At 49.1% G+C, this 26,825-nt stretch overlaps 1 protein-coding gene across 4 annotated transcripts in view; it reads left to right on the top strand.

Moving 5' to 3' along the window:
- Positions 1 to 26,825, top strand: part of TBL1X (transducin beta like 1 X-linked) — a 211,700-nt gene that overhangs the window by 78,728 nt on the left and 106,147 nt on the right. For all 4 annotated transcript variants that reach the window (XM_087859766.1, XM_045813596.2, XM_087859767.1 and 1 more), the window contains exon 2: positions 4,248 to 4,321. The gene's annotated coding sequence lies outside the window, so the exon portion shown is untranslated. The remainder of the gene's footprint in view (positions 1 to 4,247; positions 4,322 to 26,825) is intronic.

Below are 26,825 nucleotides of genomic sequence, written 5' to 3'. Positions count from 1 at the left end.
ATTCTCAAGATGTTGTGGTTTCATGGCAGTGTGAGCTCTATAGCAGGCCTAATGCTGACAAATACAGACTGGAACAGAGAGAAATTTCAGAAGGTCTAATGTGTGTATATTTGAGAGATGTAGGAGTGATTGGGGGGGGAACCCATATAGCTGACAGATTATCTGAGAATTTTGATGATGTAAAAAATCGAATCAAAAGACTGTGGACAATGCTGGAAGAATTACCAAATGATACAAAGGAAAAAAAAAAAAAAACTAGGGAAATAAAAACAAGTGCAATTAGTAATCCCAGGAAAACAAAAAGGTCACGTGTGAAAGGACTCATAATCATACTATATTGCTTGCTCAGCAGTGCCCTTTCCATTGTCACAATATCTGTCAAATATAGATTTCACCAAAAACTGTTACAGTGTTGGGAAGATGTGGCAGGGTTAGCATAAGATTGCGGATGGAATTTAAAAAGCCCAAATCCTCATCTATATGTGAGGAAATCAAGTAAGTAATATCTAAAGCTGATAGGGAATATTATTAAGGTTATTTAGAAATGTGGAAGTCATACTGAGGATCACTGCCAAGGATACAAACAGTTCTGAGATCTGAAAATGGTTGCTTTGGGAAGTAGAGTCGGGGATAGATGGTGCTATAAAAAGCTTGTTAAGTCAAAAGAGCAGTCTTTGGCCTCACCTGTGTTTTACTTTTTAAAACAATGTACACGCACTGTTTCGAAAAGAATAAAAGTGGTTTGGAACACGAAAGTATATGGGGTGTGTCTCCTGTAAAATTGCAGAAATTTTAGTAGGGTCGCCCTTGGCAGTATTGGTATTTGGGCCAGATGATTTTCTGCCTGAGAAGGGCTGTGCTGTGTGCTGCGTCCCTGGCTTTACTAACTAGATGCCAGCAACATTCTTCCTCCCGTCCCGACAACTCAAAATGTCTCCAGACATTGCCCAGTGTCCCCTGAGAGACAGCCCCATTTGAGAACCACTGATTTAAAGGATTTAAAATGTTATTGAATGAATCATCGCCATACATAAAAATGCTCTTCAGTATTGGTAACGCAGGAAACGACAGCTTCATTACACAGAACTCGAACCTCATAGCAAATGAAGTGTTCAGAATTCTCTAGTTCCTCATGCCAGTACCCGGCTTAGCCCCTGGCTCTTGGCCCGGTTAATTCAGGGCTCACTAAAAAAAGAAAGGACTCAGGAGGAAATTGCAGCTTCTCTGTTATGCTCAGTGGCTTCTGAAAACATATTTTGGATTTTTTGTGTTGTTTTCATGATGGTACAACTTGAATTTCTCTGGGGTGCAAATGTTAATCATTACGGCCACTTTGGAAAAATATTGCAGCCTTTGGATATATTTCTGTGGTTTGTTGGCTGCAGGACAGATAGATGCATACATTCTTCCTCCCTCCCTCCCCGAGCATCCTTGTGCAAGTTCTTGGTTTAGTTCTTTTTTTTTTTAAAGATTTTATTTATTTATTTGACAGAGATAGAGACAGCCAGCGAGAGAGGGAACACAAGCAGGGGGAGTGGGAGAGGAAGAAGCAGGCTCATAGTGGAGGAGCCTGACGTGGGGCTCGATCCTGTAACGCCGGGATCATGCCCTGAGCCGAAGGCAGACGCTTAACCGTTGTGCCACCCAGGCGCCCCCTTGGTTTAGTTCTTCGCAAGTGTTTTCCCTTAGAATTTACAAAGGAAGTCAACAGGAAAATGGTTCCTCAGATTTTTTGATGTGGATGAAAGCTCATAAATAATTTAATATCCTCATTTCACAGCTGAGGACTCTGGTCCAGAGGGAGTTTCTTATAATTAATTAGTAGCAAAGTGAGGCCTGTAAATCTGCCCTTCTCTTTTTCCCCTAACTTTTCTTTTTTCTTTTTTAATACGGTAGCTGTGGCATGAAGGCAGAAGGGGGTAGGGCAGCGGAGCAGGCATCTGGCAATCGTGTCAGCATTTTCACAGTTTGGGGCTCTGAGTGTCGTCTGCCAGGGGCAGGAGCCCTTATAAGCCAAGAGAACAAGAGAAAGATCAACGGCTGGCTCAGCTAGGGGGCCCCTGGCTCCCACTTGGGAGGAACTCTGTGGGTTCGCTGATATCTTGGAAGTCGCCCCTTGTGGGAGTGTGCTGCCTGCGGGACCAGCTGGCCCGGGTGGCCTCCTCTTCCCTCTGCTCGACGGGGCACCCATGCTGTCCACTGCCTGGCGTCCTGGCACTGTGCTGCCCGCAGCCCCTTTCCTGAGCACCCTGCGAGCGTCTCCCGATGTTTTAGGAACCTCAGTGCCCGCTTGCCTACCTTTGATGCCTCCAGCACCGCTCAAGCTGCAGCTGCCTTCTCTTCCTCGTCGCCTGACTTCATGGGCCCACAGGAAGGCTGCAGCTTCCATGAAGCCTGTCTAGAGTTCTTTCACGTAGCGAGCGTGGACAGAGGAGACAGTGCGGTGTCTTGTCATCCTGTCATCTGTTCTCCTGGTCATCCATTTCAGTGGCCATTATTTGCTCGTCGTTCCATGATGTTTGAGAGATGTCTGTCCCTAGATGCCAGGGATACCACCCCGCCCTGGATTTCCTCCTACCTCTCTGCACACTCCCGTCTCATTGACAGCTTCTCCTCTCAGTGTTCCATCCTCGGCTTGCAGTCTTTAGACCAGTGGCTCTCTGCAGGGTGCTTGTGCCCTCCGGGGGACACCTGGTAACATCTGGGATCAGTGTTGGTTATCACCGCGAAGGGGGCGCGTGTGTGGATTGCTACCGGGGTCTAGTGGGTGGAGCGGGGGCGGGGGGATGGCGCTTAGGGCCCCAGGCGGCCCCCACCGCAGAATTATCTGATCCATACTGTCAGCAGCGCCCGGGGTGAGAAACCCTGCTTTGGATGTTCCCATTCAGGCCCGTAGCTTTTGAGCATCGTGTAACAGGATGACTTCCAGACTTAACTCTGCAACTGTGACCTCTCCTGATTGCTTGGACTGGTGTCCTTAACTACCTAGGTAATGGTAATAGTCCACTTACAGCTAGGATGGGCATTTCACAGTTCACATGTAAAAAAGTCTTACTTTTCCTCTCTTCAGTCCGCCTGCGTCCCAGGAAGTGGCACCACGTTCCAGGCTGACGCTCAAGCCCTGACCCTGGAAGTCATGCTGCATTCCCCACCCCCCCATCACACATGCCTTCGCCCCCTCCCGTGAGTTCTCTAGGTCAGAATGTCCTAGAACCCTGTACACTCTCTGTATTTCATGCTTGTCTTTCCTGCTGGCACCACGTGAGCCACCGGTGGTTCTCTACTGAGCAAGAGTGTCTCTGGATTTTGTTCCAAGCTTGACAGGAGCCCCTGAAGGGTTTTTTTAATGGCAGGGTGATCAGATTTTCTTTTCTCATTAACTCTGGTGCTGGGTGAAGAATAAGGTGTAGTGGGGCCTGGCTAGGATCAGACTCCTTTCTGTGGGCTGTGAAGTCCTCTGTGACCCGGGACCTGTTATTACTTCTGGTGCCCAGCCTACCGGCCTTCCTCCCTCCCTCTTGCCAAGGTTACTCTCACCACAGGACACTTGCACTTTCTGTGTCTGCATTGTGGCCTCTCTTGTCCCTGTTCAGACGCTCCCTCCTCAAAAGAGTGCTGCCCCAGGCCCCAACATAAGTCAGCTCCTTGCTGGTGGTCACTTTCTCTTCTACCACCGACTGGAGTTTTGTAGTTCTGTCGTCTGAAGTGATCGCGCTCTGTGTTTGCTTTCTCGTTTATGGTCCTTGCTCTTCCATCACCTGGTTTCCCCCTTTTTCCCTGCCCGGATGGGTACATTCCACGAGACCAGGCACTATGCGTCCCTAATGCCGAAACAGCACTGAGCACCACTTGCGTTTTCTGCAAGGCTGAACGAGCCGTTGTCAGTAGAAACTTGCTGAGTTGGGTTGAATCTAGAAATACCTATGTTTTCACTTCGCATGCTTTAGGAGGGCAGAAGAAAATGTGTCTGGTAAGAGCTCAGTGGATTTTTCAGTTACGGAAATTTCCTGGTGATAGGATCATAATTGCTTGTGAGATCCTGAAACTTTTGACCAGATTCGTGTGGTATAACTGGGGAATGAACCCTACGAGGCACCCACGGTGGTTGTGTACCGTCTCACATATGATTCTTTGCTCCTGTCGTATCCCTAATTCAGATATGTGCTGGCCGGTGGAACGGTCGACGGTGTACTCCAGGATGTTTTCGCGGACACTTTTGCCTCACTTCCGTTACTTTTCATTAACAGGTAACTGAAGACGGAAAACAGGCCTGGAAAGAAACCCTCAAAGGAGGAAGGGATTTGCCTGCATTTGGCTCTGAGTAAGTGAAATTGTAAAATGGATTTTTTATTATGTAATAAATATCCTGTCAACCTCTTCATATTTTCTGTGCTTAAAAATTAAATGTTAGTGTATTGGCTCTAAGTACTGGAAGTGGTGATTTCTCAAGATTTCTTGTAACAGGTAATTTTGCTAGCAAGAAAGTGCTGTGTGTCTGCCTCACACAGCTTCTGGAAGTGAGAGATTTTAGGAAAGAGAAATGGAGATGACTATTAAACTCCGTGTGCTTTGGAGAGAAGTATCATTTCTGCTGATGTTTCCCATTTGCATCTGAGGCCCTTTTTTGTCCTTGGAAATCTGCTTTACAACCAACAAGGGCTTTTGACTCTTGGTCTGCTACACGCTCCGTTCCTCTTGTTCTTCTCGGTATGTGTGTGGAGAATGACAGGCTACCGTGGAACCACCTGCCGACCAGCCAGGACTTTCCAGAACCAGCTTGTTTGGGCACCCTCCTGAGGCAGCACGGCCTGTGACGGAGGCCGCTGCAGAGTGTTCTCCTTTGCTCTCAGCCCTGCCTGGGCTGCCGTGGGAGCAGACACAGTCCAGAGTCACGTCGAACAGGCCTCCGGGGTCCTGGAGCTCTCCTCTTGGCTGCTGTACTGCACCCAGTTTACAGAGAGGCCCGGTGCCCTCTCAGATCAACGGCATCCTTTTCAGAGCACTGGGTGTGAAAGATCTTCCGTCTCTGGGATGACCGTTTGCTCGGTCTGTTATTTCCGGAGCATCGTGGAGTATACAGAGATGTGTGAGATGTGTCTTGTTTTGGGGGCTGAGGCATTACAGATGCATGAAGTGGGGGGCGCGGCAGAAAGCCATGGTGTGAATGGGCATCCCATGCATGGTGTAGACGTTCCCTGCTGACAGAATTTTGAGCAGTGCTCTTTTTTTAGATTTTATTTATTAATTTTTTTTGAAGATTTTATTATTTGAAAAAGAGAGCGCATGCACGCATGAGCAGGAGAAGCAGAGGGAGAGGGAGAGGCAGACTTCCTGCTGAGCCCCTGGGAGCCTGGTGTCGGGCTTGATGAGGGGTTTGACCCTGGGATTCTGGGAACCGAAGGTAGGCGCTTAACCAGCTGAGCCACCCAGGCGCCCCTGAATTTTGAGCAAGGCTCTTAACACCGCGTGGCAGAGCAGCCAAAGAAAGATGGACATTGCTCATGGAAGGGAGACTCCAGGTGGGTCTGGTCGTGGAGTATCGATTCATACCGAAGAAGTACGTTCTAGGCGGGGGCTGACTCTATGGGCAGAGGTGAGGAGCCAGGAAGAACAAAGCTTTTTTTTTTTTTTTTTTTTTTAAGATTTTAATTTATTTATTTGACGGAGGGCTAGCGAACATGAGAAGGGGGAGTGGGAGGCAGAGGGACAGGGAGAAGCAGACTCCCCAAGGAGCAGGGAGCCTGATGGGATCATGAGCTGAGTCAAAGGCAGACGCTTAACTGACTGAGCCACCCAGGCGCCCCCCCCTTTCCTTTTTATTCGGGGAAAGTTGATAAAGCAGCCTGGTGGCATTCATTGAGCAGGGTGGTGGGGGAGCAGAAGGGGCCTACGGAAGGGCAAGGACTGTGGACGGGACCGGGCCTCCATGGTGTTCAAAGGAGGCTTTGGGTGTTCAGCATTAGGGCTGCCGTCTTTCATCGACCTGGGTGTACCTGAGGACTGCAAGCCCATCAGGAACGGAGGGACAGCCCGTAGGTCGAAAGGGCACCAGACGTGACTTTTATAACCAACCCCTGCAGGGCAGAAAGAATGGGAAAGTGTGACAGAATAGCCGTAAGACACGTGTGTGCCAGATGTTGCCTTCACTGGGATAGTTCACAGAGGGGACAGTTAGCTCACGGGAAGTGTGCTGTCGAGTGGTCGTCCCTGTTCACAGAGTTGTGCTCCCGCCCGCGCAGTAGCAGTCCTTCCACCAGACCCCTACGTGGACCGTTGTCAGAGTAGAGCGCCCCTACTCCTGCGTCCCCCGTCCCTGACAAGCACAGACTACTTCCCGGGTCTGCGGGTCTGCCCGATCCCAGGCGTTGCATGGAAACGGCATCGTGGAGTACGTGTTCTTTGTGACATCTGTTACTCAGCATAATTGTCACGTTGTCACAGTCCCCGGTGTGGTAGGACGTGTCTGTGTACCATTCCTTTTTCTTGCCAGATACTACTCCGTCGTGTGAATAGGCCACATTTTGTGTGTTCATCAGTCAGACAGTAATTTTGAAGGCTTCTCTTCCGAAGTGATGTTAGACTCCCAAGAAGTTGCAGAAATATACCGTGAGTTCCAGAGTACCACCCCCGCCCCCCCCCCCCCACAGCCTTCCTGGAATGAGAGCGTCTCCCATCACGATCCCCCGATCCCGCAGTCCCGCATTATCATGAGAGGGAAATGGAGCCTGGCCCTGTGGACTCAGATGCAGACCTTGTCTGGGTCTCTCCAGCGTTCACGTGCACTCGTGTGTGTGTGCTTGCATGGAGCTGGACGGGCGTATCACCCGTATGCGTTCACACAGCCACCGCCATAATCTGACGCAGAACTGTCACATCACCAGCAGGGCTCCTCATGACACTCCTTTAGGTTCCCCTCTCCAAGTCCTGGCAGCCGCCAGGTTCTCCATCTCTAGAATTCTGTCATTTCGGCAATGTCAGGAAAATGGAATTGTGCGGCATCTGGCCTTTGCAGACTGTCTTTATTCTCTCCGCTGAGGCCTTGAGCCCCATGCAAGCGGTGGGTGTCAGTGGCTCGTGCCTGTTTAATGTGGGGCGGTTAAGCGCTGGATGGCTGTACCAGAGCTTGCTTATCCACTCACTGCTTCGGGGCGTTCGGGGTCTTTCCAGCCGGGGGCTGTTACAGGTAGAGCTGCTGTGCACATCTGGGCACAGGTGTTGCTGTGGACCTGATGCTGTCTTAAGTCCCCAGTTTATGCCTCGGGTAGTCCTGTGCCATCGATGCCGTGGTGGGGGTCTATTGACCAGACAGAGACACGATGGCACAGCGAGGCCGTGGGGCTCCCGCAGTCCCGTGGGGGAGCAGGCACTTGGAGCGGACTCCAGCTGGCTGAAGCCCCCCTATGCCACCACGTTCAGAAGGTACGGCCGTGGTGCTGGGCCTCTCTGCCTTCCAGATCCTGTTGACATACGGACAGTGAGACCCGCTGGCCACACGGAAGGAGCTGCCACCGGGGACCATTGCCTTCGTGGACGAACGCAGAGCTGCCGCGCAAGGAGCAGAGCCCAGTCACCGTCGAGCTGCGTCTCCGTGGGGGACCGCTGTGTATGGGGAAGAGCCAGCTCGAGGAGGCAGCCTCCAGATCCATCTGCAGCACGGCACCGGGAACCCTGGGGCTCTTGTTAGCTGGTAGGGCGACTGGGGTCAGAGCCGCGGACTCCATGGGGCACATGTGCAGCCGACTGCTGCTGCGCTCTCCGAGGCCAGCCCTGCAGCCCTCCAGCTGTGCTGTCTCCAGGAGCCGCCTTCGCAGGGCCTGCTGGTTTCCACTGGGAGGGGGCGTTAGCTCATCAAAACAGTGAAGGGTGCGGTGCCCTTTGCGTTTGTGTGGCTCTTGTCGTTCCTGTGAGGACAGAGGAAGCAGAGGCAGGAGGGCCGACCTCAAGTGGGCCAGCTCTGGTCACACCTCTTGTTTTCATCACCCACGCCCTGTGGGACCTCCAGAACTTGGTTAGTGCCCCTGAGCCTCAGTCTTCTCCTCTGTGCAGTGGGAAGGGAATCCCTGCATTGCGGTCCGTTGGTACAAGACACGAAATTGCGGAGTGTCTTGTGCGGTCCACGTGCGTTCCCGCTTCTCCCTTCTACTTCTTTCCTCCCCCTCCCTATCCACAGCCTGGAAGGGATTCAGAACCCTGAAATACTCAGTGTTTGCATTTGGGCTGTATTCTGTTTGCTCAATGTGTGGGGTGTGTGTGTGTGTGTGTGTTGCGTTGTGTGGCTTATTCTAAACACTTGCCGTCTGCATTCTCGTTTCTCTCTCGTTGCTATCCTTTTCGGGGTCTCAGTCACAGGAAGGGTGACTGATTCTCACCAGTACCTTCCTGTTCATTCCGTCCAAGAAGGGCACGAATGATCCAGGTACTTGTCATCAAAGGGAGCCGTGGCTCACACAAGTATTGTGTTGGAGCCTGAAGCCTTGGTTTGGTGTTAGAGTGGATTCGAACTGGACATTGCTATAGTGACAAGACAGGGACGCGGCTGGATGGCAGCTGGGCCGTGCGACCTGTTACAGGCCAACCCGGTTGTGGGAGTTTCATACTAAGTTGGGAAAGGTGGCGCCCCAGAGGGGTCTTGGAGTAGGCTCAGGGTACAGCGGGGAGGAGTGGGGTGTTGCTGATCTGTCTTATCAAAAGCAGTAAAGCTTCGCAGGTTACCTTGGAACCATAGTTTCTTGATTTAAGGGCATCAGTTCCCTGTGGATAATCCGCAAGAACGATTGCTTCTTGTGGTCTCCAGCTGATGTACAGTCCTTGATGAGTGCTGTTGGATAACACAATCCAGCTTTTTGTTCCGTCAATTTGCCGTTCCGATTTATTCAGTGTTCTTTTCCTTCAAACACCGTTTGTCTTCACCCACTCTCGTGGATGCCCAGAACACACACGTGGAGCCCCAGACAGTGCCTCCAGGTTCTCAGGAAAACTGCTTCCTTGCGAGAAGCTGGGTATTCCTTTTTTCCTGAGCCCAAGCAGACGGGGAAGAGTGCGCCCTCTTCCCAACTAACGGATTGAAAGTCTAGTGAGTTTCCTGCTGCAATTTGACTCGCATGAGCATTAAGTTCTTGATGAATTAAACTCAAGAATAAACTCTTGAAATTGGTTTTAGGTTCTGGTTGTAACATGGCTAGGAAGGGGCCTCAAAATGATGAAACAATTGCTTCGTTTCTGACATTTTTCACTACTTCTGTCTCTTATAATGAATCAAAGTATGTTGTTTTTCCTAATATGTGCTTTGTAAACATGGGTGGTTCCCAGGTGTCTCTCAGTTCAGGACGTGGTTGTCAGCTGGGGTATTTTTTTTCTCTGCGGGGGACACTTGGCAGAGTCTGGAGACCTATATTTCAGGACTTGGTCTGTGTGTTGGGGAGTACTGGCATCTAGAGGGTGGAGGTCAGGGATGCTGCTAAACACTGTCCAGGGCACGGGACAGCCTCCCTCACGCCCTCCCGCACCCGAAAGTTACCTGGCCTGCATGTCAGTAGTGTTGAGGTTGGCTGGTTTGAGCCATGCCCACGACTTTGCATATGTAAGCTACGGCCCTCTGTCTTCTTTCATAGTAGTGACTCTTGGCCCTGGCCTGGGTATGAAGCACCACAGCGGGGAGTTCCACACATTGGGCCTCCTACAGCGACGCCAACATTCAGTGTAACTGTACACTTGGAAAAGAATAAGGCTCTAGCCCTGTATTTCTATTCCTAAATTACGTTTTTCTTTGCATTAAAAAATAAACAGTTTTGACAACATGATCAGTATAATCCATAGGCATCTAATCAGCTCAACCTCATTTCATTTATAATCTATTAAGAAAAATAATTTACATAATTTGGTTTCTTTATGGTCAGTAGCAATTCTGAATTTATTCCTTAGAATAATTATACAGTTCTTCAAATTTCCTATCTTTATAAGACATCTGTATGCAAAATTAGCAAAATTTTTAAAAAAGATTTATTTATTTTAGAGAGGGAGCATGTGAGCAGAGGGAGAGGGATTGAGAGAGAGACAGTCTGAGGCAGGCTCCACGTGCAGCAGAGTCCGACCAGCTCGATCTCATGACCCTGAGGTCATGACCTGAGCCGAAACCCAGAGCAGGACAAAAATAGCAAATTTTTAACGGAACCCCACACATGAAAATAGTCCCCTGCAAAAAGACTACAGTGGAAAGATCATGCCTTTACTTAATACCTATTCAAGTTAGGTTTCCAAAGGAGTCTTTTTCATTTCTTAACATGCACATAATTTACTACGTTGACCATTTTTGAGTTTTACCTCAGTGTCATTGTGTTCACATTTTTGTGCAAGTTTTTGTCATCTTCTCAGGTGGACAGTCTGCCCCGTTGTGCACTGACTCCCGGTTTCCGTCCTCCAGCCCCTGGCTCCCACCGTCCACTCTCTGTCTCCACAGGTTTGCCTATTCTGTGAACCTCTTCAGGTGGAATCATTCAGTATTTGTCTTTTCGTGTCTGGTTTATTTCACGCAGTATAGTATCTCCCGTGTTCATCCATATGGTAGCCTGTGTCAGAATCCCCTTCCTTTTTGAGGCTGAGTAATGCTCCGTTGTGTGTAGAGACCACGTTTGGTGTTTCTGTTCATCCATTGTGGGATGGTTGATTGGTCTTCAAAGAAGGATTTTAGAGTTGGATCCCTCGTGTCTGGTCCATCACTGCTGCTCAGACAGAGATAGCAAATGAGTCTGGATTCTCGTGGTGAATTTGTGTTGTACCCACACAGAAGCCGCCCCACCTTTCCTCGCGCACATCCTGGAGTGCTGTTAACACAGTATTCTGCTGTCTTAGGAACTGTAGCTGACCCTTGAATAACCTGGGTTGGAACTGCGCAAGTCCACGTAGATGCAGATTGTTTTTGGTAAATATAGTACAGTTAAGTATTTTTCTGTTATAAAAATTACAGTATTTTCTCTTGCATGTGACTGATTTTCTCTCTCATGTGACTCATTGTCTCTCTCTCTTTTTAAAAGATTTATTTATTTATTTATTTATTTTAGAGAGCGAGAGTGCACGTACAAGCCAGTGTGAGCAGGTCGAGGGGCAGAGGGGATCTCAAGCAGGCTCCCTGCTGAGCGTGGCAGGGCTCAATCTGACAACCGTGGGATCACAACCTGAGCTGAAATCGAGTCGCACGCTTCGCCGACTGAGCCACCCGGACGCCCTTCCATATGATTTTCTTACTGACATTTTCTTTGCTCCAGCCTACTTTATCGTGAGAATGCAGTAGATAGTACATGTCACATACCAAGTGTGTGTGAACTGAGTGTTTATGTTCTCATTAAGGCTCCTGGTCAACAGTAGGCTGTTCATTTTGGGGCAGTTGGAGGTTTGACACGGATTTTCAGCTGTGTGGGGGGTGGGTGTCCCCATGCCCTAAATTGTTCAAGAGTCAACTGCACTCTTCTGAGAGGAGCTTTATACGTTTGTTCCACCTGCCTCCTTATTGCCTTTAGCTTCCAAAGCACAGAGCAGTGGAAGTACTTAAAGCGGCGCAGAAGCTTCCAGAAAGGCACCCCTACCGCCCGCTTCCCACTGTGCACTCTTGAAATGAGATTTCTTTCCTGCCTCCTTCCCCTCTTCGTCTCTGGCCACCGCTCTCTGTCACAGAACCGTCCTGCACCTGTCCTTGAATGGGCGTTCTTCTTCCCACCTCCTGGGACCTTACTTTTCTTTCTTTCTTTTTTTTTTAAAGATTTTATTTATTTATTTAACAGAGATAGAGACAGCCAGCGAGAGAGGGAACACAAGCAGGGGGAGTGGGAGAGGAAGAAGCAGGCTCATAGCGGAGGAGCCCGATGTGGGGCTCGATCCCAGAACGCCGGGATCACGCCCTGAGCCGAAGGCAGACGCTCAACCGCTGTGCCACCCAGGTGCCCTGGGACCTTACTTTTCTGCAAAAGAATGAACTTTGGCTCTGTGTGTATGCTTTCTTTGAGACATTTTTTGCAATCTGCACGTTGAGATCTTTCCATGAAAAGATGTTCAGTTATTCTGCAGTGTGGTGTCTGTCATTGTGCACTGCTCGGCACTGGGGTCTGCCTTTGTCCTGGCCTGTTACCTAGCCCAGTACTTTGTTCTAAAGCAACGGCTCTTTCCGTACCAGAGCATCCTGTCAGCTGTAATGAGTTTCTAACTTTATTTGCACAGAGCAATCAGAATGCATTTCTTTGACTTTTTGGTGCAAAGTAGGACAGCAGAACGGATGGGGATTTATCTGTTCATTTGTTCAGATAATGAGTGCTTTCTGAGTGCTGGGTGCTAGGGAGGGAGTGAGACCTTGTTTGCAAGGGCTGCGACAGCAAAGATTTGATATTTGGTTGTGGATGGAAAAGGTGGAGGGCAAGCACACAGAGCTCATTGAAATAGTTAAAAGCCTGTTACAGAATCCAGAGCGTGTGTAGCAATTTACCTTCCTTCACAAAGTGCTCTCGTGGCATTTTAAGTTCCTCAAAATGCACGTCTGCTTTTTTATTTCAAACTAATGAAATAAGACACTCTCAACCACTTGTCGTTTTGTAAATGTAAAGCTTCCTTGGTAAGGCAGGTCCTCCCAGCAGGAGGATTTTTCTGGCTTAGACAGTGGGCTGCATTTAATCTCTATTTTATATTGCTGATTAATTTTAAGTATGACTTAAATTTTAATTTATGGTTTCTTTTTAAAATTAATCACATTATTGGGTGCTTTCATGATTTCATTAAAAAACCTTCCTATTGGAGGCTCCGTATTTGACAGTAGCAGACGGCAGGGTGCTTGACCTTAAATATCTTCTACACCTGCCTTAAAGACGTTTTTCTTTGTAACCACGCACGGTTTGGTTTATAAAATATGGATTCCCCTGAGCTCCCGAATTTTAGTTGCAAATAGCACATTTGCCAGTGAGTTCTTTTCCCGGGGTTTACCTCCATAGAATATGGTCATTTTGTACTCAGTAGCTATTTGTCTTTGTCAAAGCATGTAGGTAGAATATTAATCTTGTATGAAATTCAGATAAGCAGGGAGCAGATGGATTTATGACTCTCGAAACCTCTAAACTCTGCAGCGGTGGGGAGTTGTTAACCTGTGAATAAAGAAATTCTGGACCGTGGCTTGCAAGGGCTGGCGTGACCCGATGGGCACAGCATCCGTCGCCGTGTCTGGGAGAGTGTCTGGTGCCGCGTCTTCTCGGGCGTGGGCTTACTGCTGTCCTGTGCGCTCTGGGCTGCCTCTGGGCCAGGAGTGAGTGCTGACTCGTGTCCTTCACGGTCTCCCGGCTGCAGGCGGAGCTGCTCCGCGTCCCCGGGAGGCTGCGGGGTCCCAGCGGCAAAACCAAGTTCCCGGGTCTGTTTCGTCTCCGGAGGCAGAGGCCAGGCCCCGTGTGGGCAGGTACAGGTGCGGCAGCGGCCCAGGTCCGGCATCGAGGGGGCCCTCCCGGGCGTCAGCGTATACGCAGCCTGTCCCCTGCAGTGTGACTTCATCACGAGGAGGAGAGCAGGTGCCGGGCGTAGTGGGGTGCATCGGGCCACGTGGGGATTTTGGAAGTGGCCGTGAAATGACTGTCTGTGGGGATCGTTCTTTGGGACTGGAGCTGATGGCCGCAGTGCGCCACAGAATGTGCCGGATGCTTAGACACAAGAAGGTCTGCCTGGTGATGTCCCTCCCAGCGCCTTGGCTGGGACACACTTTATGTAGGATTCTGGAGGAAGGGGGCTCGGTGAACGGGTAGCACCTCATTGCCCATGTGTCCGAGAGTCACCGGCAAGAAAGAAGTGTCCTGTCTGGAAATTGCAGCAGCAGTTTTGAAAAGGTTACCCCCGTGTTGAGAACAGTCAAGCAGGTGAGTACCCCCAGACTGGCACAGGGGTGCTTGGCCTCGTCCGAGCGGCAGTGCCCCGTGCTTGGCTGTATCTCCTGTCCTGAAGAAGGAGTGGCACGCCATGAGTGCGTGCACCTGTGCGAGGGCGCTCGGTGGGCCGTAGCAGCTTTCGCCAAAGGCATGTTTCCGAACAGCTCTGTGGGCACCTGATTCATCTCCCATCCCATTCATTCGTTTAACGTGTCTGATTGGATGGTGTTTGGAGTATTCGCAGAGTTGTATGGCCGTCACCACCATCTTAATTTTAGTGTATTTTCAACATGCCAGAAAGAAATGCCGTCCTCCTTCACAGCGACTCCCCACTCCTCCCTCCCCAGCCCCTGGCAACTGCTAGTCTGCCTTCTGTCCCTGTGGATTTACCCATCTGGGACATTTCGCGAAATGGAAGCAGGTAATACGTGGCCTTTTGGGACTTGCTGCTTTTACTTTGCGTCCCGTTTTCGAGGCACATCCGCGGTGGAGCGTGTGTCAGTGCTGCGTCCTTTGAGCAGCCAGGTAATGGCCCTTGTTGTATGCAGTGGCCCCGTGTTGTCTCTCCGTTCCTCACTTGACAGACACGTGGGTTGTTTCCGCTGTCTGACCACGTGAGTGATGCTTCCGTGAGCATTCCGGTACCAGTTTTTATGGGAATGCCCACAAAAGAAGATGTCGAGGACCCCGTGAACTGTTGCCTACCGCACTAATATAGGAAGGTTTTCAAGACACAGATGTACGTTTGTAAAGTTACCTGGGAGGTGCACTCGGTTAAGCGCCGACTCTTTGTTTCCGCTCAGGTCATGATCTCAGGGTCGTGAGATCGAGTCCTGCATTGGGCTCCGTGCTCAGCCCAGAGTCCGCTTAGGATTCTCTCCCTCTCCCTCTACGCCTCTTCCCTGCTCTCTCTTTCTCTCTCTAAATTAAATAAGTCTTTAATAAAATAAGTTATTTTTTATTATTTTAGGTTCTATGTGAGATAAGTGTACTTTTAAATGTGTTTGAATCTTTTTGCCCCCCACGCCCCTCCGGTTGGTGTCTGCTCAGGTATTCACGCATGAGTGTGCTGTGTGCAGGAGGTGGTCTGGCCGGATAGCAGGAGTACGTGAAGAGATGAGGCAGGTCATTCAGGCAGCTGCACAGATCTCGCTTGCACCAGTAACTGCAGTAGCTGTCAAGCATTTTCCTTTTGCCCAAATTTGCAATTTTATGGCAATCTCGATGTTTTCCGGGTTCATAGCTTTTTCATTTATTACGTGTAAATGTAGAGTAACGGTCTTCTCGTTCAAATACGGTGTACGCCCGAAACTGATACAGTATCCTGTGATAATTGTACTTCAGTAAAAAACACACACACACACACACACACAAACCTCAAGGATTAAGAAAAATAACGAGTTTAAGGTCAAGTGGTCAGTTTGTAGAAATTCCAGGGTGTTTTTTTTTTTTTTTAAGTCTTTGACTAGCATGACATTATAAAAAGAAAGGAATTTTGCTTACTTTCCCAAGCGTAGAACCTCAGATGTGCCTGGTGTCCGTTTGAATGTGCCCACCAGGTAGTTATTCTTCCGCTGAGGTCTAAGACGCACGCACGGGGCTTAGAGCAGTAAAGAACTTGGATAACCTAGAGTCCTCTCCAGCAGAACTTTCTGTGTAGAGAGGGAGCTGTTCATATCTGTGTTACAGTGGGGTAGCCACGAGCCCCATGGGGCTCTTGATCCCTTGAAATCAGCCTCCTGTGCCTGAGGCACTGAATTACAGGTTTTACTGAATTTTAATTCATTCAAGATTCCATAGCTGGATACCTGGGAACCAGTGTGGGACCTAACCCCTTTAGAGGAGGGCTTCTCCAAGCGGGTGGTTTTGCGTTCGCCGCCCCCTCCCCTTCCCTGGACATCTGGCCATGTCTGGAGGCGTTTTGGAGTGTCCCAACTCAGAAGACGGTGCCCCTGGCATCCGGTGAGTGGAGCAGACCAGGGATGCTGCCCGGGACAGTTAACGAGAAATGATTTGGATCTAAGCGTTAACAGGGCCATGGTGCAGAAACCCTGCTTTATTTTTTTTTTTAAACATATACTGTATTATTTGTTTCAGGGGTACAGGTCTGTGATTCATCAGTCTTACACAATACACAGTGCTCAGCACAACACATACCCTGCCCAGTGTCCATCACCCAGCCTCCCCATCCCTCCCACCCCCCTCCACTCCAGCAACCCTCAGTTTGTTTCCTGAGATTGAGTCTCCTGTGCTTTGTCTCCCTCTCTGGTTTCTTCTTGTTTCATTTTTTCCTCTCTTCCCCTAGGATCATCTGCCTTGTTTCTCAAATTCCACATATCAGCGAGATCATATGGTAATTGTCTTTCTCTGATTGACTTATTTCACTTAGCATAATACCCTCTAGTTCCATCCCCGTTGTTGCAAATGGTAAGATTTCATTTTTTCTGCTGGCTGAGTAATACTCCATTGTATGTACGAACCACATCTTCTTTATCCATTCATCTGCTGATGGACATCTGGGCTCCTTCCACAGTTTGGCTGTTGTGGACATGGCTGCTATGAACATTGGGGTGCAGGTGCCCCTTCAGATCACTACATTTGTATCTTTGGGGTAAATGCCCAGCGGTGCAATTGCTGGGTCGTAGGGTAGCTCCATTTTCAACTTTTTGAGGAACCTCCACACTGTTTTCCAGCGTGGCTGCACCAGCTTGCATTCCCACCAACAGTGAAACCCTGCTTTAGATTCACAAGGCTGGCATGGTCCTTGGTGATGCTGGAGACAGCTGCAGACCCGTCTCATACATGCGGAGATGGGGCTTGCTCGTGGGGTCAGGCCTCGGGCAGGTGCACAGCCCGGTGGTGCCAGGGCCAGGACAGTAAGCCGGGCATCCGCCTCCATGTGGCTTGGACATCGAGTGTAGAAATAAATAGAAAGTCGATGTTCGTTAGGAGGCAGAACAGTAACACAGCAGCAGTGTTTCAGTGTACTGGCTTTATGTCGTTAAATGAGAGGGGAAGCAGAGTTCTCTGCCTGTGCACTTTGTTCTCTCAAATCCAATTTAGAGAAACCTGACCCTTAGCTCTGCACACCCCTGTTCCCCAGCATCATGAGAGGGGGCTGCGATGCCCAAATACGCCCTCATCACGCTCAGGTTCGCTTACTCACCTCTCCAAGATACCTAGAAAGCATTTGGAAAGGTCCTCTTTTGCAAACCAGTCTCGGCAGTATTTGGCAAAAGCAAAAGCGATTCATTGGATCATCACAAGGGAGCTGTAACTTCCCGCTCAGTGCCGTGATGACATTCCTGAGCGCTCACCAGGAAACCTGCCCCCAGCACACACACCAGTTGGAGGTGGTCCCCCACTTCCCGGCTCCCCAGGGCTCCCCCCAAAGTGCCGTGTCTAGAGGTTGGCCCTGATGCGGAGAAACCCAAATTGTTGGCGTCGTAATTAGTAACACACACATGTTTAAGCGTTGGGATTGAAAATTCGTCGCCGCCGAGCTGCGGCAGGCAGAAGGGAAGCCCCAGAGATGGAGGGCTGAAACGGGGCTCTGTTGGCGGGGCGACGTGGGCCGGGATGCTGCCGGTCACACAAGTGCTGTCCTGTGCCCGAGGACAAATGGGTCGCCTGTGATGGGATGCAGGGGCGGCTTTGGCAGGGAGACCGCGCCCGGCGTAATGGGACTTGAATTGGCCGTTTCTTTGCGGGATCCTGCAAATGGTTGCTGCATCTGTCATCCTGAGGAAGCTCGGATGGCTTGCCAAGCAGATAATATTGATGGTTTAAAAAAGAAATAAAGTGAACCCATGATGCTTCTATTCCCTGAAAATGATTTTTATCCTATTTGCAAAAACCAGAGATGGAAGTAGGACAGTCAGCAACTTCAGAAGACCGTTATCCAAGGAGTTAAGTGGAAAGCATTCTGAGAAATAAGCTCTCTGGCAAACCCGAAGCCCCGGGGGGATTTTGGATCTTATTTAATGTAAAATTCCTTGAAGCAAAGACTCACAGGCATTATGTTATGGTTCCAGGCAGTTTATTGTGTTTTTTTTTCCCCCCTAAATATTTGTGAATGTGTGAATTACTCTGTGTGCTAACCATGGGAAATAAAACCACAGGCAGGGGGAGGGAGTGTCAAATAAATTCCTTTTCAGCAGAGAATTGAAGCATCTAGTTACAACAGGATCCATCCCGACAACAGCGTGATGCAAGAGGCTGTAACAGATCTGAAATGGGCCACCGATGTGTCCCCCCCTCACTCAGTGCTCTGACCCGCTGGGAAGCGTCCTCACCAGCGCTGTCCTTCAGTGTGGTTACGATGGGAACTTTTCGCCCCTGACTGTGGGGATAGCAAATGCACTGCTTCGAGCATGTTGATTATACCTCTTTGACGGACTGGCCTTCCCATTTCTTGCATGAATGCTTCCTGATAGAATTGGCATTTGGAACGAGGATAATTAGATTGGCTCTCAGCTGCACGTGTGAGCTGAGACGGGCTTCGGAAGCATGGCCTCCTGCAAGGCTCCGGGAGGAAGTGACGGGGAAGCGAATCGCTGGCGACGGTTGTCACATTACACAGCCCACGATGTCCTCAGTGTGTGGGGATCTGGTGGGTTCGATGTCGGGATCCCCGCGTGGGGAAGATTCTCTGTTCCCAGCGAGTCCCGCGGGAGACAGAAGCACAGATAGACGTGCAAGAGAAGTGGGCGGTTTGGGGATGGAGGCCGGGCTATGACTCCGCGGTCTCCCCACACGGCTGTGCATGCATTGCAGCGTGCTACCCCTGCTCTGTTCTGCCCCCCCCCCCCCCCCCGAGGAGAGCAGGGCAGGAGCGCGGAGCCATTGCTGTCATGTGGGATCGGGAGCGTCTGTGAGAAAGTCAGGCGGGGAACACGTAAAGACAGACAGAGCTGGGGGATCTTCACCTGGGTGCATGAAGATAGAGTGAGCCAGGCTGGCAGCTGGCTCTGATGTACGTTAAAATCCGATCTGTCCTCAAACCACTGTCATTATTCGTGGTGTTATGGTTCTCCCTGCTGCTGGAAAAATGATTGCACCATCCATCTTGAGTACCTAGAAATTGCAACACAGTTAAGTTAAAATTTTAAAGACCTCTTTCCTGTGAGGCCTGACATTGTAATTATTCAAAAATTTTTTTTTTTTAACCTTCTGGAAGGCCATCTGAGTGAGTCTGATTCAACTTGCATATCCACAGTTCTTTTCTCGTGGTCTCTTTGATGATGGTGATTGGTTCTACCATTTCTTGTCCACAAGGTTAAATCAAAAGGAGGTGGAAGTTTATGCTTTGCCCCAGAACATTCTAGGGATTGGAGTCTCCAATTAGGAGCTTCCTAGGACTCTGATTTTCACAGAAGGGGGATTTTTGCCCCCCCCCCCACACACTTGGCAGGGCCCAAAGATATTTTTGATTGTGCAGTTTGGGGAGGTGCTGCTGGTATCTGGTGGGTGCAGACCAGGGAAGCTGCTCAGCACCTTGCTTTTCCCAGGCTCCCCCCCACCCCCCCGCCGCCTGTCAGTGGTGGCCGGCGGAGAAGCCGTGCTCTGCGGTGATTTTCACTTGCTCAGCGCTGTGGGATGGATTCTCCGCCACAAGATTGTCTCGTTGGAGAGGCCAAGTCCCTGTCCCATCCAGATGTGCAGGTCTCCGAATTCTGAAAGGAAATTGGAAATGTGAGGGTCACATCCAAGGAATTCTTTTGCACGTGGAGCAAATCAGAGGGGCCGGAGAGCTGGCCGAGGCGGACCTCCCAGCGCAGCTGAGTTCTGTCTCTCACTCCCCTGTTCGTTTCGATTGTGCCGAGGTTTCTCCTGAAGCCCATGGCCTCAAGGCTGCCCCTCTGATTTCATTTCTTTCCAGTGCAATTTAGGTGAAGCTGGAGCAGAATGTTCCCTGAGGAGGGATTAGGAGAATCAGGCCCGGCCTTTGCTAAATAAATGTATCAGGAAACTTCAACATCTTTACAGGAATGCGGCTAACCATTTCCCACACCATCGTCGGGGTTGGAGGCCATGCAGCAAATGGCTGTAGCTTCCCTTGGACAGATGAAGTGTTGCAGAGCTCCCGCCCGCGCAGACACATCCTTCCTGATGGCTTCAGAGCTACGAGTCTGTGTTCATAGTAGCTTTAGGTGGGATCCCCCCATGTGACGGTCGTGTCGTGGGCCTTGGCCTACATTACATTACATTGATTAGCCTGTAAGCCCATTGCTGCTTTGCGGGCAGCCTGCCCCCTGGGAGCCACAGTCCTAAAGTGGTCACCTTAGCAAAGGGTGATCTTTTCAGCATGCAGATTCCCTCCTTTCTGTTTAAGTGCCGTTGGTAGACTGCATGTAAGAAAGGGCCCCTTATTTTCCTACAGATGTGGGTGTATGTCTGTCACCCTGGCGATGGTCTTCATCTGAGCAAGTATAGAGGAAGGTATGCTTGGCGAACGTCAGATTTATTTCAAGAAACTCGGATGGTTGCTGGCCACAAGGCAGCGTGCAATGGCAGCTTCAGTAAATGGGGTTACTGTGCTTTTGTTGTTTCTCTTTCTAAGAGGGTAGCGGATAAAATTGGGTGTTAAAGTTGATTGCGTTGGTTAAAGATTGGGACAGGTGTTGCATATGTCATTTACACGGTTGCCTGCTAGTCCCCGATGCATACACTCTTACCTTGTTAATGTGGACATCGTCAGACGTACTCGAAGCGTATAGAATATTTCCTATATTCTCATGTACCTCTCACTCGTGTTTCAGCCACCGTCAACATCTGTCCCTCACCATTGTGTTAGTTTTACTAGGGCAACTAAAATCTCAGACACCCCATCATTTCACACATTAATATATGAAGATATACCTCTGATATAGGATTTTATTTACATATATATATATATATATATACACACACACACACACCATGTAATATATTATTACATATAAATATATGTATATTTACACACACACCATGATACCATTATTATCCTGTATGACCTTCCTCTGGCCACCTTAACAAATAACCCAGACTGAATGGCTTAAAACAGTGGAGTTTGTTCCCTCGCAGCTCAGGAGGTCAGAAGTCCAAAATCCCGTGTTGGAAAGGTTGGTTCCTTCTGGAGGCTCTGAGGAGGAACCCCTTCCGTGCCTCTCTCCCCACTGTTGTGGCTTCACGTGAGCTTGGCTGACGGCCGCGTCATCGAGGCTCTGATTCTGGCCTCCCGTGGCCTTCCTCCGTGTATCTGTCTCCAAATTTCTTCTTCCTTTTCAAAGACGGTAGTCATTGGATTTAGGGCCCACCCTAATCCAGGATGACCTCAACGTATTTTGATTCCATCTGCAAAAGACCCAGTTTCCATCCGTGGTCACATTTGCACGTAGTGGGGGTTAAATCCTCTACCTAAGTTTTCCGGGGACGCAATTCAACCCACTGCAGTGATAATGTGGTTACGCCCCTCACCCACCCACACCGAGCTGTCCCTCGTTGACGTCAGCTCCCAGAAATCTCTCCTGCGGCCTGGTGGGTTCATCATACGCATGGTTCCCTTTGAGAGGTGCTTTTACCCACCATCCCATGCCTGGGAGGGAGGTGAGTGTATTTTCTCAGGGTCATACCTCGTGAGTAACGGGGCCGGGTTGGCTCCACATCCAAGGAAACTGGTCATGGTTTGCAACGCAGGGTCATGAGAAATGTTTGCTTGAATTTTTAGAGCATAAACTACATCCTGGATGATTTTGTGTTTTGGTAAGGCTGTATAGCGACTCCTTTGTTTAAAAAAGTTGTTGCTGCTTAAAAAATACAGTAGTCTTCCCCCCACCCCCCACCCCCATCCGCGATTTTGTTTTCCACGGTTTCAGTTCCCTGTGGTCGACTGTGGTCTGGAAGCAGATGGTCTGACAGTAGGTCAGAAGGTCAGTCGTACCCTAATGCTGTGTCGTCCACCTCCGCTCATGTCACCCACCATGGGCGTTTTGTCCCCTTACATCATCATGACAGAGATGGTGATTTTGAGAGTGAGACCATATTCCCTTAAGTTTTATTGCAGTCTGTTCTTCTAATTGTTCTTTTTAAATTATTGTTGTGAGGGGCGCCTGGGTGGCACAGCGGTTAACCGTCTGCCTTCGGCTCAGGGAGTGATCCCGGCGTTATGGGATCGAGCCCCACATCAGGCTCCTCCGCTATGAGCCTGCTTCTTCCTCTCCCACTCCCCCTGCTTGTGTTCCCTCTCTCGCTGGCTGTCTCTATCTCTGTCAAATAAATAAATAAAATCTTTAAAAAAAAATTGTTGTGAATCTCTTACTGTGCCTGATATATGTATAGCACAAACCATGTTGTATATACAGGGCTTAGTGCTCTCTGCAGTTTCAGGCACCCACTGGGGCTCTTCGACTGTATTCCTTGTGTATAAGGGGCAACTACTATACTGCTTTTATTTTTTTTTGCTTTTAAATTAGGGTTTTACATTTATTTTAAGACTTCACCGAAGTATGTCTTTAGTGCATTTCTTTGTTTAAATATGCTAACCTCAGCCATTGTTCTCACGTATACACGGCCCACCAAGAACATAGGACGGGGGCGGGGCGGGCTCTCCATGCCTTGATACTTTTCTTCCATCGTGATTGCAAACTGATGCTTGCAGATAAATGAATCTGCTGGGTTCGCTCTCCTAGGTCTTAATGATGATGGATCTAGAATGTGTGTGTTCGTAACTTCACGTCATGTGGGTTTTTGTCTTTATTTTTATTTATTTTAAAGATTTTATTTATTGGACAGAGAGAGACACAGTGAGAGAGGAAACACCAGCAGGGGGAGTGGGAGAGGGAGAAGCAGGCTTCCTGCTGAGCAGGGAGCCCGATGCGGGGCTCGATCCCAGGACGTCGGGATCATGACCTGAGCTGAAGGCAGATGCTTAACGACTGAGCCACCCAGGCGCCCCTTGTTTTTATTTTTCATTATACCTTTTTATTTACTTTTTTTAACTAATACACTTTGTTTTTTTTAAAGCAGTTTTAGGTTTACTAAAGCATTTTTTTTTTAAATGGTTGTGTGTATCGGCAATGCACTTAGCCATCAGCGTCGTTATATTTACAGTATCATTTTGGAATAGAACTTTTGTTACAGTCAGGATAAAAATTACCCAGAGTTAAGCCGTGATGAGGCCCATCGTTTGGCTCTTTGGTAAGTAGACCAAAGCCTTGCACTCGGGATGAGTTGTTGGGGTTGTCTTTCTCCCTGGTGAGCTGCCTGGATTCTTGCTCACACGCACGTCCCTTGACATTTTCAGTATTCCCTGTGCTCTTATTTAATTCCCCATCCATGATTGAATGCGAGCGTTCTTTTTAAAAATTGCATTTAAAAATATTTCTTCTCGGGAGTTTTTTTCCTTCACAAAAGGATGCAAATGAGCTAGCCCTTTGAATTACACCCTGTGAGCCGTATGTTCATTTTTGTCTCTGTAACATTGAGGAATCTTTGGGTAACCTTAGCATGGGCTAAGAGTGTCTCTCCCAAGATATTTACCAATTACTAAAGGGACAAGGGCAGTGACGAATGGGCACGACTGGAGCCACGTTATGGGGGTTAACCTTGCCAGGAACACAGCACGGGACACCATGCTGGGCTGAGAAGGACACGTTATCACTTCTGTGGTCTTCCTGCCCAGAATGCATCTAATCAGGAGAAGAATTGGACGATCCCGAACTGAGGTGCATTCCACAGAATAACTGTTGCCCTTGTTCCAAGTGTCTGGATCTGACTGACAAGAGGAGGGACAACAGAGCGTGTTAGGGACAACAGAGCGTGTTAGGGACGAAAGGGCATTTGCCTCATTATTTTCTATGCATGTTGATTCTCTGTTTGGACCATTGCCGTGTTCGTGTTAGATACGGACACGAGGGGAAGCCGGGACAGGGTATATACAGGGACGCTGTATTATTTCCGGAACTTTTTGTAAATCTAAACTTATTTCGAAATAAAGAGTGTTTTGTTTTAAAGAAACCTTTTAGATGTGTTTATAGGACTGATGTTTTGGTTGGCATTGCCATAACTTTGTGTGGTTCTGTGTCATGCTAAAGAATGTGCATCAAGACGTTATCTTCATGTGACAGCATCAACTGAGACCTTAGTTAGTTTAAACAAAGTGCTGTGTTGGCGGGACTAGTTTTGGACGACTTGTTTCTTAAGAAAATTCGTTGTATCGTGTTTCTCTCTGTAGAAGAAAGGCCGTTCATGTTCTAAACACAACATCTTTTAAACACATTTGAATTTTAAAAGATTTTTTCTTTTTTCTTTGCATTTTTGTTTGGAGGTATTTGGGGGTACTCTGAATCTAGGTTTTATCTATTTATTTATTTTTAAGATTTTATTTATTTATTTGACAGTAAGAGAGGGAACACAAACAGGGCGAGTGGGAGAGGAAGAAGCAGGTTCCCCACTGAGCAGGGAACCCAGTGCGGGGCTCGATCCCAGGACCTGGGATCGTGACCTGAACTGAAGGCAGATGCTTAACGACTGAGCCACCATGTACCCCTGAATCTAGGTTTTAAATCACTGCTGTGTACCATTCTGTTTGATCTGTAATCTTGTTTTCAACCTCACTGGAAGGGGCTTTTCTTTTCCATTCTTAGAAATCTAAAAGAAACCAGCGAGAGGATGGAGCTGTTTGAATGTTGGTTGGCATATCTTGCAGGGCCATAGGGGCTGTGCCTCCCTCCGAAACTCAGCGGCTCCCCCTGAGCCATGATGGTGTGTGTGTGTGTGTGTGTGTGTGTGTGTGTGTGTGTGTGTGTGTGTGTGTGTGTTGGGGGTTGTGAGGAGGGGAGTGGTGGAAGTGCTGGGTCGGGGCCGGCAGTGACCCAGCACAGAAGACCCGGGACAGATGGCAGAGGCTGGAGTGGGTCCAGCCTGGGGTCTGCTGTCCCGGCTGGGACTCTGCTCCTGGGGACTCCTGCTCGCTCCATGTGCCCTGGAGCAGAAGCTCAATCCAAGTTTTAAGCCTCATTTTTGTGCTCTGTCAAAGGATAATATCTTTCCCCTAATATCGGCATTAAATGTAGTTCTCCATCGAAAGCTCTCAGCACACTGCCTGCCCCTCGTGTTGCAAACAGTGGGCCGATCTGATGATGCTGCCTTCTGCCATCATTTTATAATGCAAAAGAAATCTTTGAATTGCTCGGTCTGCTGTCTTTCTTTCTTTCTTCAGATGCAGTGCTCCGTGTCCCAATTTACTGCTTTCCCTCGTCCCAGCTGATTTAAGCTGTCTCTTAGTGTTGACATATTTAAATATTTTAAAAATAAATCTTTGTTATTCTGAAAAGGATTCATTCAAGAGTGATTTACTCACTGCCTGCTTCGTGCCGGTTACGGCAGTTAAGTGGTGGGGGCGCAGTGCACAGAGCAGCCGATCATTAAACATCTCCTAGAGTGTAGAGTGCCCGGATGCGGAGCAAAGCTGCATTTCTGCCGTGCAGGAAGACCACTGATGGAGCATCGTCCTGCACGGTGGTGATGGATCTGTGGGGCTGCAGCTGCCTGCCGGAGGTCAGAGAGGGGACAGCGGAGTGAGGCCATGAGTGATGAGGATGTTTCTGGAATCCAGAGGAAGGCATCTTTCATGAAGAGGGCACTGTGATCTCCTAGGACACGTCTGGGAAATGGGTCCTTTGGTGCAGGTGGGACACGGGAAAATGCCCCGGGGTCAGGGGCTGGCGTGGAGCAGGGGCAGGTTGTGTCTGGTAGGAGCTCAGCCGGTTAAGCATCCCACTCTTCATTTCGGCTCAGGTCACAATCTCAGGGCCGTGAGATGGTGCCCCACGGCAGGCTCCGTGCTGAGCACGGAGTTTGTCTGGAATTCTCCCTCTCCCTCTGCTCCCCTCCTCCCCCACTCGCATGTGTGCACACGCACTCTCCAAAAAAAAAACAAACAAAAATAGGATTCAAGAGGCCATTGGCGTGCAGTTATTCAAGGAAGTGTATTTCTTAGGATACGACTTTCCAGAAGCTGCTCTTCACTGCGCCCCTCAGCTTAGGGGCGTGCATGTGTGCAGCACAATGAGTCGGACGGTGTTTGTGAAACAGCACTCTCCCAGTGGGGACTTGTTTGAGATTCCAAGGAAACACCTTCCAGCAGTTTTTTACATCAGCGCATGAGATGGCAACGACCAGCTCTAGGTATCTTTATTTTAAAAGGAACATAGTGGTGTGTGGACACGTTTTTAGGGATTTTAGTTTTCAGGATTCCTAGGAGGATAAAAAGGCAGTGATGTGATAGTGGTGTCCTGCTAGTACTTAAGGAAATTTCTCAATGAGAGCACTCCCTATTGAAGCCACTCTGCCTCTTCTGACGTCCTCTTCCTGGGAGTTAGAGGAATTTATCCATAGCCGTGCCTGTGCTGGGTGTGTGATAGGGGCAGGTCATTTTGGAGGCTGATGTCTTAAGAATCCACGAGGAATGGATTTCTGCCTCGAGGGATCCTTGCCCTGGTCTTCTGTGAGTGAGGAGCTTCCAGCAGAATGGATTGTTTGGGAGCCAGAGACTTTCAGGAACACAGGATGCTCGTATACCGAATTGTTGTTTTCAGCATTTTCATCGGCCCACATCCTGACTTAGGACAGAAAAGATCTTTCCTCGGGATCACGGCGTTCTGCTTCCTGGGGTGATTTTATTTTCCTCTGTCCGATCATTAGCCTCTGCCGGCCTCCTTCCAGGCGTTCCCCCATCGCTCCAAATCCCGATTGGCATTGAGTCCCTCTGAGTGCTAACCCTGAAGTAGTAATCCGAGAGCTTTCAAAACTGGCACTGTTTTCTGACCACAGTATCAGCTACCAGAATGGCAGGGTCCTGGCTTGAGAGGTTTCCAGAGCAAAGTTACCATGCACTCAAATCCGTCCGGTGATTGCAAGATGTATACACATCAGAACCGAACAGAACCAAAGGCCAGGTGA

This window comes from Ursus americanus, chromosome X, assembly GCF_024610735.1.
Source record: "Ursus americanus isolate L20-20 chromosome X, mUrsAme1.1.p, whole genome shotgun sequence".
Lineage (NCBI taxonomy): Eukaryota > Metazoa > Chordata > Mammalia > Carnivora > Ursidae > Ursus > Ursus americanus.
The sequence above is the reverse complement of the archived record's forward strand: the minus strand, read 5'-3'. Positions and strand labels throughout refer to the sequence as shown.